Here is an 8,685-nt window from a genome sequence, read left to right as displayed (position 1 = left end):
GGTAGAGAGAGAGGAGGGGAGGGGAGGGGAGAGGTGGGGAGGGGGGAGGGTGGAGGATGGGAAAGGCAGGGGAGCACAACAGACACTAGGATGGCAATTTGTAAATCAATGGATGTGTAACTGATGTGATTCTGCAATCTGTGTATGGGGTGAAGGTGGGAGTTCATAACCCACTTGAATCAAAGTGTTGAATATGATATGTCAAGAAATTTGTAATGTTTTGAACAACCCACAATAAAAAATTAAAAAAAAATAAAAAAATAAAAAAATAAAGGTATTGTGTCCAACTACAACTAAAAAAAATTTTAAAAAAAACATCAGAAAAATTTCTTTTTATTACACCATGTAAGGACATAGTAAGAAGATGGCTGTTTGAAAGCCATAAAGAGAGATCTTAGCAGAAACAGAATTGACTGGCACCTTGTTCTTGAACTTCCCAGTCATATTAAACACAATATCTATCTATCTCTCCCTCTCTTTTCAGTGCTGGGTATCAAAACCAGGGCTTTGACCACCCTAGCTCAACATAACACCTCTCTTTAAAAAGAGACCTAAAAGATACTGCTAGTCACATACTGACCTTCTTCAAGATTCTGCTGTCCTTGGTCTAATTCTGAAAACTGAAGGCTCTCCAAATGACTCAAAATAAAGTCCAAGTCTGGGAAGAGGTGGTTCAGACTTGAACTTAATTGATTTAGTGAAAATAATGACTTAAACACTTGAATTGGAAGAATGGAATTCATATTTCCTTTAAATCTTTCTTCCCTATTTTATGTTCAAGATTATACTGAACATATTATGAAACATTTTTTAATTTAATAATAAAATGAACATTTTCATTGATTTAAAAATAAGAGAGAGAGAGAGAAAGAGAAACCTAAAATAATCTACTATGTTTTGGATATGATTTGGGCATGTCCACTAAAGGTTCACATGCAGGGAACTTAGTCCCAGTGTGGGGGTTTTGAGGTGGTGGAAAATATCAGAGGTGGGGCCTGGTGTAAGATAATTAGGTCATGGGAGCCCTACCCTGAGAAGAGATTAATGCTGGTCTTGAGGAGCAGATTAGTTCCTTGGACAGGAAGTTGTTATAAAAAAGCAGCCTGGGGTTGGAAATGTAGTTCAATGATAGAACACTTGCCTAACATGTGCAAGGCCCTGGGTTTGAGTTCCAGCACTGCAAACAAACAAAAAAAGAGCAGCATAGCTCCCTGACCCCACTATGGTCACTTTTTTTTTTTAATTTTTTAGTTACAGATGGACACAATATCTTTATTTTATTTATTTATTTTTACATGGTACTGAGGATCAAACCCAGTGCCTCACACGTGCGAGACAGACCCTTTGCCACTTGCTTTTTATCTTAATCTGCCCTAATATGTGCTTCCACCAAGATGCCATCTACCCTGTTGTCAAGTAGCTAGAAAGCCCTCACAAGATTAAGTACACGCCAGTGCCAGGTTGTTGAACCTCTAAAACTATAAGCTAAATAAACCTAGTGTTGGATATTTCGCTACAATATCAGAAAACACACTAATATAGAATTCTCTCTGGTGCTATATAAAAAAAAAAAAAATTATTTTGGCCTATCCAAACAGCCTTAGTACATCTTACAACAGGTACCCATCAAAAATTAACAATACACGAAAATTGACCCTTTATAACTTATAAAAAAGACTCTAGAGTTAGGCAGGAATTCATTAAATGAGTAATACGGATATAATTCCTGCTGGAGAGAGTGGTGCACACCTGTATTACCAGTAACTCAGAACGCTGAGGCAGAAAGATTGCAAGTTCAAGGCCAGCCTCAGCAACTTAGTGAGACCCCGTCTGTCTCAAAATGAAAAAAAATTAAAAGGGCTGGGGATGTAACAAAGGGAAAGCACTCCTGAGTTCAATTCCCAGTACCAAAAAAAGAAACAACATAAAAAAAGAAAAGTATGCTTGAATGCCCTATAATATCAAGTTAACTATGCAGTATAGAAAAACTGAAATCTATTTATTCAGCTAATTCTAGCATAAAACTAGATAAGGAGGGGTTGGAGTTGTAGCTCACTGGTAGAGCACTCGCCTAGCATGTGTGAAGCACTGGGTTTAATTCTGAGCACTGCATATAAGTAAATAAAATAAAGGTCTATCAACAACTAAAAAAAAATTTTTTTTACACTAGATAAGGATAATGGTTACCCTTGGGGAGGGGGAAGTGAGTGGTCATGATTGAAAGAGGACTTAGGGAAATTTCTGGGGCAATAGTAATATTCCGTTTCTTGATCTACATGGTAGTTATATGGGTACTCTCACTTTATGAAAATTCACCAAATTACAGACTAAGGATTTGTGTGGTTTTCTCTATGCATGTTATAGTTCGATAGAAAAGTTCGTTTTCTTTTCAAAAGTGGAAAAATGCTCTAATATTTCAGTATCAGAAAAGGCTGGGCCTCAGACTCCAGCTCACTAAAAATCTAAGCTAAATTACACTACTGGAAAACTAATACTTTAAACATGGAATGAACAGTTAAGCACTTCCCTCAAAACAGGGTAAAATTTAGAAGCAATTGTCAATGTTTCACATCACTCATTCTTACAGTAAATAGAAAAAGCATAAAGCATTTGTGCAAAGGCTAACTGGATAAGAGGATGTCTCAGATTATCTCCAAGATGGGATTATATAATTTCATAACAGAATCATTAGTTATTAAAACTAAAGAAGACTTTGTTAAAAAAAAAATCTGGGGTGTATAAGTGGCTCAGGAAGTCACTTGAGGCTTTATCTTCCAAATCAAAGAATTATATCAAGCTACTTACGAAGTACGACCAGGTTGTGAGGAAATTTAAAGGCCATTAATACCCTGCATTTCCTCCTATTATAATGGCCCACTTTTTCTGATACTATAAAACTCCAAGAAGTGAGCAATGATTAAGGCTACATCTCCAGAACACATCTGTATTAGGACATGGTAGTTGTTCGCTAAATATCTGAAGAGAGGGCTCAGTGAGACATCCTAGCAACATACCATTTCAATTAAAACAGTAAACTTCTGAGGATCAAATAGAGAGCATGGACACTCCGATGAAAAGGGCAAGAAACACGCAACTGCCTTTATTCTCTTCAAAAGAATAAACAAAGCACTGACATGTAATTCTTCTCTATTGTAAGCTTTCAATTTAGTTTGCTTCTGATGATTAAATCTAAGTCATGTGGAGGGAAAAAAAAAAAAAAGAATCAACAGAAACTTTGCTAAGATAAAAAAAAATGTGGTGACACTCCAGGATCTACCTTTTTACCAGATAAGGAAGGAACAGGCAGTAATTCAAAAAAGCAGGAGAGGGAGAGTCAATTCTGCTAACTGCTCTTCTAAAAATGGCATAAGTTTCTCTTTACTGGAGACCAGAGCTGGAACAGTCCATCTATACCCAAGGCTATTTTATGACCCAAAATATTAAAAAGTGTTTATCTTTAGGGACTGGGGGAATAGCCCAGTGGTAGAGTATGTATTTACCATCCAGGAGATCCTGGGTTCAATCCCCAACACCAAAAGGGGAAAAGAAGAAAAAGATTTATTCTTCAGTTTACAGGGAAATTAAAAATATAGGACGAGGGATAGTATCTCATTATAACTTAGTGGTAGAGTGCTCACCTGGCATGCATGACACCCTGGGTTTATTTCCCAATACAGCAGTCAAAAAAAAAAAGGAAGAGACCAATAATCATAATAAAGTCTATAAATAAATTAATGATACTTTCCTGTTTTATATGGATAATTTAAGTGGTTAAAAATTCTTTTCAACAAGAAGTAGAATGCAAAATTTATGTACATATAAATAGGCTGTATCGTAAACTATCAGCAAAATGAAATCTAATAAACTTGATTCCAGGAAAGGCTTTTAATATTGATGATATACATGCATTCCAGGAAATTGTGTATCTTAAAAAAAAAAAAAATCACTTGACCATGCTTGTATATCAAAATAGATTCTACTGTTGTGTATAACTAAAAAGAATTTTAAAACATATTTGTAGGCAAAATATTGGGAATGGGTGATTAGCCAAGAAGAGTCCCATTCTGATTATTCAATTAGTCTATAAAATAGACTAATATATTGAGCAGGCATTCAATGATAGTCATCAGTTCTTACATGCATTCTCTCTTTACCTTCAACAGTACTCGCAGGATAATATTTTCTCATTTTATAGTTAAGGAAAATGAGAGCTGATGAAATGAGAGCTGATGAAACTGGCTATTAATCAAGACAACTAGAAAATATTCAAAACCCCAAAGGTTGGGCTCTTTTCACTAGCTTGAAATTCTGTCCAAGAATTTGATAATTTGCCTTCAAGACAGAGAGAGCTGAGTGATGTTTTAATTCTTACAAAATCTGGGAACCAGAGTAGATCAGGCAGCAATCCCAAATTATGGAAACATCAACCTTCTGTGAAGTGCCATATATTCCTAAAACATAAAGAACCTGAAAAATGGAGAACATCTCCAACATGTATACGAAGGAAGCAAACAACCCCCTACATTGTGTAGATAATATTAATAACTAAATATTAAAATTCTATGAAGAGTCTCTAATGATCCAGCAAATTGTTTATGAAAATGTTTATCAGGGGGCTGGGGATGTGGCTCAAGCGGTAGCGCGCTCGCCTGGCATGCGTGTGGCCCGGGTTCGATCCTCAGCACCACATACAAACAAAGATGTTGTATCCGCCAAAAACTAAAAAATAAATATTAAAAAAGAAAAGAAAAGAAAATGTTTATCAGGTACATGTTTGTGGGACTGCTGCCCAACCCATGCAATTGAAGTGTCCCCTTCTCCTATTGCAGAGGTAAGCCTAGGTGGCCTCTATTACTACTAACACTCTTATCTCCTGACCACAGCTGACTGAACCAAAGAGGGTACTGACCTTTGCTGAGTCAACTGGATATTCTAGTATTTGCATTATGCTTCATACTAGTTTCAAAAGAAAAGTGTAGATTTTGGCTAAAATTAATACCAGGTACCTAAAGTAAGGCATAAGTTATGAAGGAGTAGCAATTGAGGCTCTGTTTACAGAGAAAAGGGGCATCAGGATGGCATATGGAACAGACATCCAAAGAGGAGCAGATACAAAAGACTCAGAGACAAAGGCAAAAGCCTGGGCTTTCAAAATCCCATGAGGGTGGGCTGGGGTTGTGGCTCAGCAGTAGAGCCCTTGCCTAGCATGTGTGAGGCCCTGGGTTCAATCCTCAACACCACATAAAAATAAATAAGTAAAATAAAGGTATTGTGTCCAACTACAACTAAAAAATAAATAAATAAATAAATAAATAAATAAATAAATAAAAGAACAACAACAAAAAAAATTCCATGAGGTTCATCCTTGCTTCCTGCACCTGGGTTTTGAGACTGCCTAGAAGCTTCTCAATCAATCTCCCTTTACTTTTAAATGAGATTTTTGTTCATAACAATCACATTGATCCTTAATTAATGTAAAATTTTATAAAGAGAAAAAAGCATAAACATAAATGCCAAATATTAACAGAAGTTTCCTCTTAGTAGTGGAATTAGGAGGGATATTTTCCAGTGTTTATGATTTTCTTTTTGTGTCAAGTTTTCAACAAGGAGCATGTTACTATCATTCAAGAAAAAAACATTTTTTAATAAACTAGACAGCTCTGGATTCAGATAATTCAGCCCTTACTATATAATCAGATAATTTCAAAGCTAGAAGTGCAAGAGTTGGGCTGGGGATGTGGCTCAAGCGGTAGCGCGCTCGCCTGGTATGCGTGCGGCCCGGGTTCGATCCTCAGCACCACATACAAAGATGTTGTGTCCGCCGAAAATTAAACAATAAAAATTATAAAAAAAAAAAAAAAAGTGCAAGAGTCTATAAAATCCTGGGAGTTTCAAATCTTATTTCAGAGGACAAGGATTTTGTGATGCTATCACTTCAGGGGAAAAGGTAAGTGCATCTCCTATAGTCAACACAATTTTCAATCTTACCCTAAAAGATCTCCTTAACATCTCCCTTACCTAGAACAGAGCCTTCCACGGACATTTAATATAAGGTGAACCACTCTCCCACCCAGCCAGGTCTTCAGCCAATTGTATCTCAGTGGAAACCTGCTCAAAACATGGCTACCTTCCTCTGGTGTTTGGAAGATTCCAAGTATAAAAGATTCACTCTTCAATTATACAGTTAAAAAGGGCAACTTCCACACCATAAAGAAGAGAGAAGCAGAAGTCAGTCTGTAGGAAGAAGGTAGCATGAAAAAGATGCACAAAAGAGAAAAAAAAAGAACAAGATTTCTTTTTTTTTTTTTTTTTCCTGGCTCTGGGCTCTAGCTATTTTCTGAAGCTCCACTTGAATACCACTTGAATACCTTTTAACACTCCTTTACTCCAAGGTCCCCTTTTCTGTTTGAACTACCTTAAGTTAGTTTCTGTAGGGGCTGGGGTAGTAGCTCAGTGGTAGAGCATGTGCGAGGCACTGGGTTCTATTCTCAGCACCACATATAAATAAATGAATGAAATAAAAAGATCTATCAACATGTAAAAAATATATATATTTTTTAAAAAGTTAGTTTCTGTAGTCCACAACCAAATACACACATGCAAGCCCAATTTTACAAGTGATAAAACTAGGGCCCAACTTCAGAATGCAAAAGTCAGGAATTCTCTTCACTGAAAAAGGGAATTTCTAGGAAATACATGTTTCCCAAATAAAAACTTACATAGATTTGTTTCCCAGGCACTGTTCCAAATGCTTTACAAACATTACTTTGCCTTACCCGCACAAGAATGCCATGATATAGGTAGTTGTCCTATTGTAAAGAGGAGGAATGTGAGGCTCAGGAAAAAAAGCTAAGTAACTTATTCACATGGATTTTGGCAGTTCAGCTCTAGAGACTAGGTTCTTGATCACTATTCCATATTATCATTTTAGTAGGGATTTAAGCTCAGTTAAGTGTCACTGTATTTTTTAAATATTTATTTTAAAGTTTTAGGTGGATACATATCTTTATTCTACATTTATATGGTGCTGAGGATTGAACCCAGTTCCCTGTGCATGCTATGGGAGCACTCTACCACTGAGCCACAACCCCCACCAAATGTCACAGTTTATGCAATTGTAAGAAATCTACCAATATATGCTGTCAGGGCAGAACAGTCGCCTCAGTCTCTCTCGGGCCAAGGTTCAATGACTGCCTTTTTGATAACACAGGTGGGTTCCAGGATATTACTTTCCAAATTTTCTTTACACCTATTCTTTAATTAGTATTCCTCTTGAGCCCCTTTGGTTGTACATTATAGGATGTAGGGTTATAGCTACTCTATGTCACTTCTCCAACACAAGTCTACACATTTCCATTCCAGTCACCCCTTTTATCCATTTCAACATGGATATATGGTCTTAATACAAAAGTGAAGCATTTTTTAACTAGTTTTTATACTAGTTACTAATTTGTGTTCATTTTCTGGTTTTTGTTTGCTTGGGTAGGGGGGTTATTTTGTTGTTGTTGTTTTGTTTTGTTTTTTTAATATTGGGGATGGAACCCAGAGGCCCTTTAACACTGAGGTACATCCCCAGTCCTTTTTATTTTGAGACAGGGTCTTGTTAAATTGCTTAGGGCCTCACTAAACTGCAGAAGCTAGTCTTGAATTTGTGAGCCTCCTGTCTCAGCCTCCCAGTCACTGGGATTACAAATATACACCATTGGCTCGGTCCATTTTCATTTTAAAAGAGGCAAGGTACAATATTCCACATTCCTCCTTTAGAAACAAATAAAGCAAAATTGTTTTGTATCTCATTTAATGTGCTAATCTTTCTTTATTAGAAAATCTTTCCCACCCTCATCCTACACCTTCTAATATCAGTGATACTCAATCTGGAATAGAAGGTTCATGAATAAATTCAAACAGTCCATCAAAGCATATACATAATTTTGTCTTAATAAGACATTTTGTAATAGAGAATTCATGGTGTTCACATTTTTTGAAGGTTCAGCACAAAAGAAGTTCAGAACTACTGACCTAAAGGAAACCCTGTTCAGTTTGGGGAAATGAAATTAAAAATAAGTACTTTAATAATTCACATTTTTGCAGAACCTCAACTATGATAACCATCTTATTTCATTAAAAAAAAAAGCAAAAGCAAATATTCATATTGTAAAGAATGTTCCAAATGATGAGAATCCAAAAAGATCTCATTTAAAATGCAGTCAACTACAAACACCCAATCCTATGCTTTCCGGCTAAATTCTACTTTACTGTACCTATAACTTCAGGTTAACATGTCAATGTAAACATACATGGTCTATCAATGTCTTGCTCATATATTCACTCATTCTGTCAACAAGTATTTACTGAATGCCACTGTGTCTGGCCCTGAATTAATTCTTGAATATACAAGAATATACAAGTTAAAGTATATCATTATACTTTAACTTGAATATACAAGTTAAAGTATATCTAGCATATTGCCTAGATCTTAGCAAAAACTCAATGCTTATTGAACTGTATAATGATAAAACATCAAGAAGACAGGTTAAATATAAAAGCAGTAGTTCTGGTCAATTTTTTTTTCTCCGTCCATTTAGACCACCAAAGTCATAATGAGATTAAAAACTGTCATTACCACCAAAAGAAAAAACAACAACAACATTTCTAAATATATGACCTTTTGATAACTTTTTTTTT

General features: G+C 35.9%; 1 protein-coding gene across 1 annotated transcript in view; it reads right to left on the bottom strand.

Annotated features, from left to right (window-relative positions):
- Dennd6a (DENN domain containing 6A) overlaps window positions 1-8,685 on the bottom strand; it is a 71,257-nt gene that overhangs the window by 61,952 nt on the left and 620 nt on the right. The gene's annotated exons all lie outside the window — the stretch shown is intronic.

This window comes from Marmota marmota, unplaced genomic scaffold, assembly GCF_001458135.2.
Source record: "Marmota marmota marmota unplaced genomic scaffold, marMar, whole genome shotgun sequence".
Lineage (NCBI taxonomy): Eukaryota > Metazoa > Chordata > Mammalia > Rodentia > Sciuridae > Marmota > Marmota marmota.
This window is presented reverse-complemented; position numbering and strand designations above follow the sequence as displayed.